Here is a 10,468-nt window from a genome sequence, read left to right on the forward strand (position 1 = left end):
CAAATGATCTCACCACTCCCTCAAACCTGAGCTTGTACTCATTAATGGTGAAAAGAAAAATTAATTCTTGCTCTCTAAGTGATGGAATTCATTCATTCATTCCTTGTGCTGAAGTATGAATGATTGTTACTACAAACTTGCTTGCTTTTAATATCAAGTTTATTTTAAAAATTAATTAATTTATATGATGGTGAAAGAATTACATTATAAAAGTAAAGGTGTGCTTTGATCATTTAAACTAATTGAAGTTCTCTTAGCGCAAAAATTATGACTGAGTTTTAAGTTAAAATATATGACTATGATTGAGGCCTTTCTTGTCATGAATTTAAATTTATAAATAGATTAATTAATTAACTGTTTGAATAATTGATTACGTAGAATCTTTTATAATATATTGCTTTGAAATTGTGGATAAACGACCATTCATTCTTCTATATATTGTAATATATATTTTATGCTTATTTATTTACACATATTAATTATATGATATGGTTCAACCACATTAATTCTAAGTGATAATAAAAATATTTTTTATAATGAAATTTGAAAAAACAAATAAGTTAATTAAGCTTGTTAACAATATTAACAATTCTTTGTTTTCCACAAGTAATTTGTTTAATGTTACGGAAAACAAACACAACTAATTTTAAAAATTTCAATTAGCATTCATCAGATGAAAGGAACAAGATATCTACTCCACCAAGTCCTTAATCAATATAATTAAGGATTAAATGATTCACATATTTGAATCAAAAAGAGAAATCGAAAAGCAAAATTGAACAACCATAAAACTCTTTTGTTCAATGAATCAAAAGAGAGATAAGATCAAGTGATTTAAGTCTTCACCACAAATCAAAAGTTTGTCTGCTTTTGAATTTTCAAAAAGGCAATCAAAAGCTAAAGTTTTCTAAGCGCAAGGCTGCTTTGAAGACCATCCATATGTTGTTATTAGTTAATTAATCTCACCATTTGTAACTATCCTTCTTTTTCAATGTATATATATCAAGTTGTAGTAAATTGCTGATAAGTCACCGTCACCACGCTGACATCGTACCTATCCATCTTTTGACACGCAGTTGCAAGCATATTTTCATTAAAGGCAATTCATAAGGTTATTTTGAAAACAAAAGCCATCTCTATTTCTTGTGCCACATATCTCACTAAACAAAACTTAAATGTCTTTATCTATTTATTTATTTATTTATTTGTTTCATACAGAAAGAGATGAAGAAATCTCATTTATAAGGATAAGTCTTTTCACCTGGATTTTATATTTATTGAACATGGTATTGTACTCTTTTGTTTTAAAAGCTAAAGATCAGGTGACCAAGTCTTCTTCAATATTTTTCTACCAGTATAAATAAATAATAAAAATTAAATGGCTCTAGTGAATAAGATAATAAGAAAAGGGAGCTCATATCACATTTCATACATCTGTGTTTGCAACTATTTGTTCCTTCTTATGTGCTTCTATTGATTTAAATATTTATATAAATATATTTTTGGGTCACAATGTCATTAATGAAGACAAACCATAGTGCTAACTCTACATCTAATGGTCACTCTAAATCCCACCTTGCTTTGTATGATTGATTTTTTATATAATTCTTTTGAGCCATTTCAAATGATAAATTTGGAAAAGTCCAAAAGAAGTGGGAAGTGGGGGGCTCATATGCTCCTTTCATGCCTTGGAAATTAATATTTTAAGATGTTGACATAATCATTAACTTGTTTTTGAATTTAAGTGAAGCTAATCTTGGGTGGGTAGCAAGCCATTTCCTTTTAAATTAATTTGGGAGAATTTATTTTTACATAATGGTGGTCCTAATCCCACTTCAGTGAGGACTATATTATTTTTGAATTCTTAAAGATTTTTTTTCTGTTGCTTTTACATTTATGCCCTTATAAATTTGTAATTGCTTAGTTACTCTTTTTAAAAATATATTTTATTATAAGCATCATATGCTTCTGAGAAGATATATCTTCATTATATCTTTCACTATATATACAGCTTCCATCTGCATGCCTTTTGAAAAATAATATGATAATTATATATATATATTTAAAAATTTTCAATTGCATAGTAGAGATGTATATGATCTCTTTTTCTGAATTTTTGGCCTCTTAATTTTGTAGGAGACCCATAGTAGAGATGCATAGTAGAGATGAATATCTTCATATGAATGTTTTTGAATTTTGTTAGGTATCCTATAAAGGGGTAAATTTTGTTTTTCAACTTATAAATAAAAATTGAATTTAAAAATTATTTGTTTAAGTGATTTAAAAGTTGAACAACTTCTTGTTACTTGGATATAATCAAAGGTAAAAATATCTGATTTAATATATATAAAACAAAAATTTCTTTTTGGATAAAGACAAATCAATAAAGTATTTATTTTTAGTTGAACTTGCTTTTTCATGGATAATTATGACAATTCCAAAGTTTAAAATGTTTGATTTGAAATACCTTAATTAAATATTATGCTACAAAATATAGCATCTCAACTTAAATTTTGTTTGATTTTATTATCAGTAATACATCCATTAATTGTTGGAAATTTCGTGAATTAAACTATGTACTTATTTATTTTTGTTTATTCACAATTCACTAGATTGCTTTGTCATGTCACACAAGAGATGGACCAAAAATAAGATTAGTTAACTCATCTTGTTCACGCACATGGCTTTTTCACTTGTATTGACTTTTGGAGATTAATTAGTAAACTAACTCTTATATTCAACACTAATTCATAAAAACTAAGTCCTAATGATAATCCACCAAATTTGACCACGGTTCTTAGTCAAACATCAAAAATTTACATTAACTATAATACAATATTTATTGGTTATGTTATTTTTGTTTATTTTTGTTGTATTAATTTTATATATGTTTGATAAAACCTCTTGATACTATTATTAGTTTAAAATCTCATTTTTTTGAATATTATTTATTTTGTCACATATATTGACTTTGTCTTTCATCTAAAAACAGGGGATCCAATAAAAATTTTTAAAAATTGTGGAAATGGACTTGTCTTCTCATCCACTGCATAAATTCCATGAAAGTATTCAAGAAATTCACAATTTAAAACCCACATAAATATAGATTAGTATCTTTTTGGCATATATGTGTATATATTCTTATTTCCAATGTACACCACTTTTAAATCTGAGATTTTTAGATTTTTAATGCTTTATATATTCTCACAAAATAAATATATTTATCTAATTTTTAAAACTTGTCGGATAGCTAAACAGTGGCTCAAGATTAAAGGTCAATAATGGAAACCATATTATTAATATATTTTTATTTCATTTGGTTTTGAATCATTTTTGTACTTGCCTACCTATAAAGAGTAGCAGATAATTACTAATATATTATTTTTATAATATGATATTTATTTATATATCCATATAAAACATTCTTCTTTAGTTATATAGTTAGCTGTTCATATATATATATATATATATAATAGTTTGTTTTTATAAAAAAAAATAGATAACAAATGATAATTATTTATAAAAATATATAAAAGTAAATATTATTTTTGTAAATATATATAAATAAGTACTAATTTTAATTATAATATACAAGAAAACACCATTTATATTTTTGATTTAATTGCAATTATTATAGCAAGGTTGAACAAAAAGTGCACAAAATAACCCTACACTGTCATAGAACCCTTACTCAACATATACGGTCAGTATGCATTCGACCAAACTGGCTCATTTGTATACGATCGTCGAAGCAGCTTCTTCACCGAGTCGGTGAGAATCGATTCTACTGACGATATTTCCTGAGACGCATTTGATGGTCAGATGAGCTGGCTCCAAAGACTCATATATGTGTGCCTCGCTCCCCACTGCTTCCACAGGCTATCACTGTCACGTCCCTAACGATTTGAAGAATGCTTTCGGTCTGTCTGCTCCTCTCATATGTTAGGTGTATGAAAATGAATGCTTTATCCATATGATTAACTCAACTTTTAAATCCTGAACTTATAATAATTTACAAAAACATAGTTTTTCCAAAGATACTAAAGAAAAATGCAACTAACATTGAATATAGATTGCTGAGTAGGAGACAAAAGACAAAAATTTCTGTTTTCTTTTTAATGTGATAATTTATGGAGTGAAAAGTTAATCACATTTCTATACATATGTAGCAAATTTTAATAATAACAAGTTATAAACTATAAATAAATAAATAAAAAAATAATAATTCACAAGGACATAGATAGATAAAACTATAAATACCAACCTTTGGTTTTTTTCATATGAATTCTTATCTTTCCCTCCCCCACCGCAGTCACTGTTGGGTCCCTTCCATTATAGCTCCACTGTTGTACTTCTCTCTCTCTCTCTCTCTCTCTCTCATCACACACACACACAAACACACACACACACACACACAAGATTTGATCTTGTTACCATTTTTTAATTCTATTTCACTCTCTCAACTACTCCATTTTGTATATTTGCTTAAATCTTTGTCTTTCTTTGCTTCAAAATGGCAAACTTGCAAACTCTTTCTTGCTTGCTCTATTCTTTCTTCTAAAAATCACTTCTTTGAGTTTTCTACTTGAGAATTTCACATGCTTGTTCAATTTTTGTATTTTGACATTGGTTTTAGCTGTAACCATTTCTAATTATGAGATCACTTGTGTTACCACTTCTTCTTCTTCTTCTTCTTCTTCTTCTTCTTCTTCTTTTTCCTCTTGTTTTGGTTGGTGAAGTTGTCTCCTTGCCCATAAATCAAGAAAGTATGCTCCTTTATCTTAGTTTGTGTTCTTGTTTCTGAGTTTTTTAGTTGAAAGATGTGAGCTTTTTGTTGTGTTGGTCTGATGGGATGGGTTTTTCTTTGGTTTCTTTTTGCAGTTTTTGGCGCTTGGGGCTTTCAAGAGATCAATTTCTTTGAAGACCCACTCTCTGTTCTTTCTGATTGGAATAGCTTTGATGAAAAATCCCTGTGGTTGGTCTGGTGTGACCTGCTTGAAGCCCTCAGAACCGTGTGGTTAATCTGTAAGACCTGGCCGATTCACTGTTTTTCTTTTTGTTTATCTGTTCAAAAATCTCAGTTTTTGAGAAAATTATATGGCATTTCTTCGTTTGCACTTCTGATTTGATGCATATGTTGTTGATGAAGTGGTTAATTGATGAATGAGGCTTAAATTGTGGTATTTGTGCTTCAAGGGTTTATGGTAGCCACATGTTTTATTCCAATTTTGGGATTTTAATTTGATACTTCTGTTTGTGGTTTCATCAAACAGGGAGTAACTGCTAATTAGGGTTTAAGATTTCCTGAATTTCTGAATTGAATTTGTAGAATGTTTGATTAGTTTGTGCAAATGGTTTTGCTGATATTATAAACTAGGTTTTATTTGCAGAACACTTTCCAATTCCTCTCTGAAAGGATTTCTGGCGCCGGAGCTTGGGTTACTGGATTTCTTGCAAGAGCTGTATGTAATTAATTCATCGCTTTCTGTTACTAAGTTTCTGCAGCTGCAGAGTTGGCCAAAGAGTTTCTTTTTTAACATAATGCTGTTGTGCAGAGTTCTGAGTAATAATTTGTTCCTTGGATCAATCCCTAAAGAAATCGGTCTGTTGAAAAACCTCACAGTGTTGGATTTGAGCTCGAATCAATTCTCCGGCCCCGTCCCTGCTGAGATTGGTGATTTGACCAGTGTTACTAAAATGTAGGAAAAAAATATGCTCCTGAGAATTAATTTTACTTTCATTAATTTGTTTTTTTTTTAATAGTTTGTTCTGATGTGATTCTGGAAATTTGTTTCTGTAGAGATTTGCATTCTAATGGGTTGACTGGTGGTATACCATTGAAACTTTGGAATCTTGCAAACCTTGTCGAGCTACGTTTGGATAGGAATAAACTCAGTGGACAAATTCTTGGAACCGATACACATGGCATGTATGTTATTTTATTCCTTCTGGTGCCTTAGCTTCTGAATAATTGATATATATATATATATATATATATATATTAATCTTAATTTGCTGCTGAAGTAAGACCAGGCCACACTAATATTCTTTCAGTTCAAAACTATTGAACTTTTGAGTTGAAAATTCATGATTGCATTAATAGAAGAATAGGGACAAAAGTGTTGAGGTTCTGCTATTGGTTATGATGAGGAACATGCCTTTTGTATGTTGATAATGCATTGGTATAACTATAAGTAGGAATTGATATGGTTTACGAATTGATATGGTTTAATTAAATTTAGTGATAGTACATGATGAACTTTGAAACAGATTACACCACATCAATGTCAGAACATATTGATGCTTTTAATCTGTTTGATGCTCCATATTTATCTGTTTCAGCTTATTTTATTTTATTTTATTTTTCTTATTTCATACTGTCTTGTATATCTGTGGCAGGACACCCTCCTACGATAATCGGACTGGTTTATGTGGGCTAACTTCATTGAAATTTGCTGATTTTTTTCATACAACTTTTTTTGTTGGGAAGATACCTCTTGTCTTAAGTATCTGTCAAGGTACAATGTCTTAAATCAATTTAAATTAAAGCTTGTTTTTCACTGAACTTCCTTCAGTTTTTACTGGATCATTTGTACAGACTCAACTTCGGGGAAATTGTTTTTCAAGATAAAAGAGTCCATCAAGCCGCTTCTACTGAGCAATGTAGGGTGCCTTCTGTCAGGATTTCTTGTCATTCTTCAATTTTTTTTTCAGTATACTCTGATTAACAGCCTTTGTTTCTGTCTTCAGGTTATTCTGTGAAAAGCCAAGCAGCCAATGAAACCTATGAATATCTCAATGTGGCGCCTGAGCACTCACAGGCCGCACCAACCAAAAGTGGCTGCTGATTTTAGAAATCACTACGGTGTAGTTATGCTTATCTTCGTGATCACTTGTGCTGTGTCTGCTATATAAATATGCAAAAAGAAAATCCTCTGGCATTATCCCAATAAGAAAACAATCAAGTTGGAAGGATGAAATATCAATATCAGTCGGTTAGCTCAATGATCTTATTTCCTCCCATATTGACTTATACTGCAATATTGATGATGTAGAATAATGATTTTAATTTATGACGCTTGAAACAGACAGTGAGTTGTTGAAAAGTGTGCTGCGATTCAGCAGGCAGGATCTTGAAGTTGCTTGTGAAGATTTCAGCAACATAATTTTGGTCTTCTACATACAGTAAAGTCTACAAAGGGCACAATGAAGAATGGGTCCGAAATTGCTGTTCTGTCACTAAGTATTTCAGAGAATCAATGGACAACATATTTTGAGCTCCAGTTTCAGAATGAGGTAATTATTTCTTAACACTTTTCTGCAAGAAAAGAATTAATTGATCATTGTGTGAGGAAACTTTATATTTAATCTAGGTTGCAGATTTTTGCAAGGTTAAATAATGAGAACATAGCGAGTTGTTGGGGTATTGCAGAGAAAGTGAACCATTTTTCAAGGATGCTTGTTTTTCGAATATGCATCGAATGGAACATTATATGAGCATCTTCATTGTAAGTGTTCTGTTATGGTTGCTTTTAGTGACTGATACCTTTATCATCTCAACAATATTACGTGTGGATTCATTATAGATGGTGAAGGATGCCAATCTCTTGGCTAAGACAGAATGAAAATAGCTATTGGTATCGCTCGTGGACTCAAAAATATTTGCACACACTGAACTCCAGCCTTCATTCACAATATCTGAGTTAAACTCCGTTCCTGTATCTTACTGAAGACTTTTTCTCCAAAGGTGTGCAAAAATATTGCTTGATGATACTTACAGTAATTTTTCTCTTAAAAGTTTCTTCTTATTTTCGACTTTTTGTTCATGAATTAACTTAGCTCCTGCTAATAAAAATCTGTTGTATATCTGTAGTTGGTTGATTTTTGAGAGGTGGAAAACAATTGTTTCGAAAGCAGACATAAATGGTTCTGTTGCCAATGGCCTACCATATCAGTGGGTTTATGGATTCCATAGAAAGACGACATATGGATGTTCAGAGCAACACATTTGCTTTCGGAATGCTTTTACTAGAGCTAATCAGTGGAAGGCCTTCATATTGTGGAGATAGAGGATGCTCATTGGATTTGGTAAAAACCTTTTTAATACAACAGACATCGAAAAATTAACTGTAGAAAATATTGATTACTTACATAAATCATCTTTCATTTACTTACTGATCTTCAGTTTTAATATGGCATAACTAAGAAGACAATTTGTAAACATTATCATCTGAAGATTGTTGATGTTGTTGCAGGCTATGGAGTATCTGCAAAACCGGAGAAGATGAGCCAAATAATTGAACCTCATTTGAAAAATGTCAAGCCTGATGATCTCTGTAGTATGCAGTACATTAGTCTTTTTGCATTGAACCCTGAAGCATCTAAGAGGCCTTCCATGGAAATAATTACGCAATGTTGGAGGATGGAATTGAGACCTCACCAACTGCTCTTTACAAGAACTCTCATCTGGCATGGGCTGAACTGGCCTTAACATCATAATAGGTACTTGTTTTCTTTTCCAAGTGCTAATGCAAGGTGTACACACATAATAGCTTGTTCCTTAGTTCTTGTTTTGTTTCTGTTTTGGTGATTCTTTTTCTGGGAAGCATATTCATGATCGTGTTGTATTATTGTATATGCTAAGAGAGATTGTGTACCCTGTTTTACTATATTGATACGGTAATGATCAGTTAGCATTGTGATCATTCTGATTTTTATAGTAAAGCAACGGAGGTGCATTTCCTGGTTCCCATTATTCTCATTATTTTCATTGCAAGATAATTCGTGGACATGTGACTTTCACTCCGGAACTCGAGAATGGACTCAAGCATGAAACACCAATGTATTACACTTACATAAAACTACCCTAAGCATGTAAGATCTATTCAAATCGATACCGCATTCCTCTACATATCTGACAACAATTATTAATATAGGTTTCAAGTGTAATGATAATGATAATTAGTTTATGCAAAGTGGACTTTTCTTCAGCAGTGTATTATTTGATCTTTCAAAATGCACAATTACATCCAAAGTATGCAATATCTCTGTTCATAATAGCTCATAATTTTCAATTCCATGCATGGTAGGCTGATAAGAAACAGACAGTAGACATTTAGGTAGACTAAATAAGTTTGCAGAGTTTTCATGTCTTTCAAGTACATCAATTATGAACACCCTCAACTACAAAATGGTATGTGATAAATGATGATATGCCCACAAAGTGTGAACCCTGGAACGTTGAAAGCACTCTAAACACACGCTAATATTCTTAAATAACATATACGATGTTCTACACCTTGCATAATGTCAAATCCAATAATAATCTCAAATTACAAACTCAGTAATTCAAATACAAAAATGAACAAGGACTCATAACAAAAGCAACATAATACACTAACATCGCTTTATTGATATAACTAGTTAGGCCACCCAACTATTACTTTGGACCTGAAAATTGAGAACAAGAAATTCATAACCTCAACAACCCAATAAAAATCAAATAGATATTATTTTAACCTTGCAAAATTTTAAATATAATATGCAGACAAATAATTTTACTTGAAATATAATTTCAGAAGAGATGATAGGACCAATATGTTTTCTAAATCTTACATTATGAGTGATAGCATTTCATTAAACTGTGCTTGGATTGAAGGAATTTAGGACTAATGCCTTCTGGTGTTTGATTGAATTAAGAAATCAAGATAGATTATTTATTTAGAAAGAAAAAGAAAAAAAGAAATCAAGATAGATAGGCCAATGAAAGACAACATGTTGGCCAAAATCTTGTTCCTCCTCTCCTCTTAAACTAAGCACAACTTGTGGAAATTATTTGGCACTAGTAAATCATGTTATAAAGCTTGGAATATAAATCTTGCGTTCTCCAAATGATTATGTTATGGTGTATGCGATGACTTATATTATCTCCAAAATAATTATGTTATGGTGTATGCAATGACTTGCATTATTAAAGATAAGAGTTCTATCATATTAATTTTTATATTACTCGTGGTCATAATATCAGCTCATACTACATTATGTAAATACATATCAACAATGGAAGAGTAAAGCTCAGGCTCGACCTCAGTTCCTCCTTGAGCAAATTGATTTTAGCCTCCGAGAGTACACAACCACCTTAACATATATCCAATCATGTACTTTGTCAACAGATCGGAAATAAGCAATTTCAGTGGTTTGGTTCATCATAATGGTAACGATGATCATCCAGAAGCCAATTATGAATCCCATTGCATGACCTCACGGAAAAGCCATAACATCTCTTGACCAATCTCTTTTTCCTTCTTCTTCGTTGGCCTCTTGGGAATAATGTGTCTCATTAGCACAATTCTGAAGAGGTGATCCACAGAGATCATGATTCCAATTATAGGCTGATGGTTCAAACGTCTGAAGTTGGCCGCCCGATGGAATTGTTCCTGACAAATTGTTGTGTGATACGTTCAAATGG

General features: G+C 31.3%; 1 pseudogene; it reads left to right on the forward strand.

The window, feature by feature from the left end:
• LOC120273880 overlaps nt 1–7,881 on the forward strand; it is a 12,838-nt pseudogene extending 4,957 nt beyond the window's left edge.
• Nucleotides 7,882–10,468: the final 2,587 nt, after the last annotated feature.

This window comes from Dioscorea cayenensis, chromosome 2, assembly GCF_009730915.1.
Source record: "Dioscorea cayenensis subsp. rotundata cultivar TDr96_F1 chromosome 2, TDr96_F1_v2_PseudoChromosome.rev07_lg8_w22 25.fasta, whole genome shotgun sequence".
In the NCBI taxonomy this organism is placed as follows: Eukaryota; Viridiplantae; Streptophyta; class Magnoliopsida; order Dioscoreales; family Dioscoreaceae; genus Dioscorea; species Dioscorea cayenensis.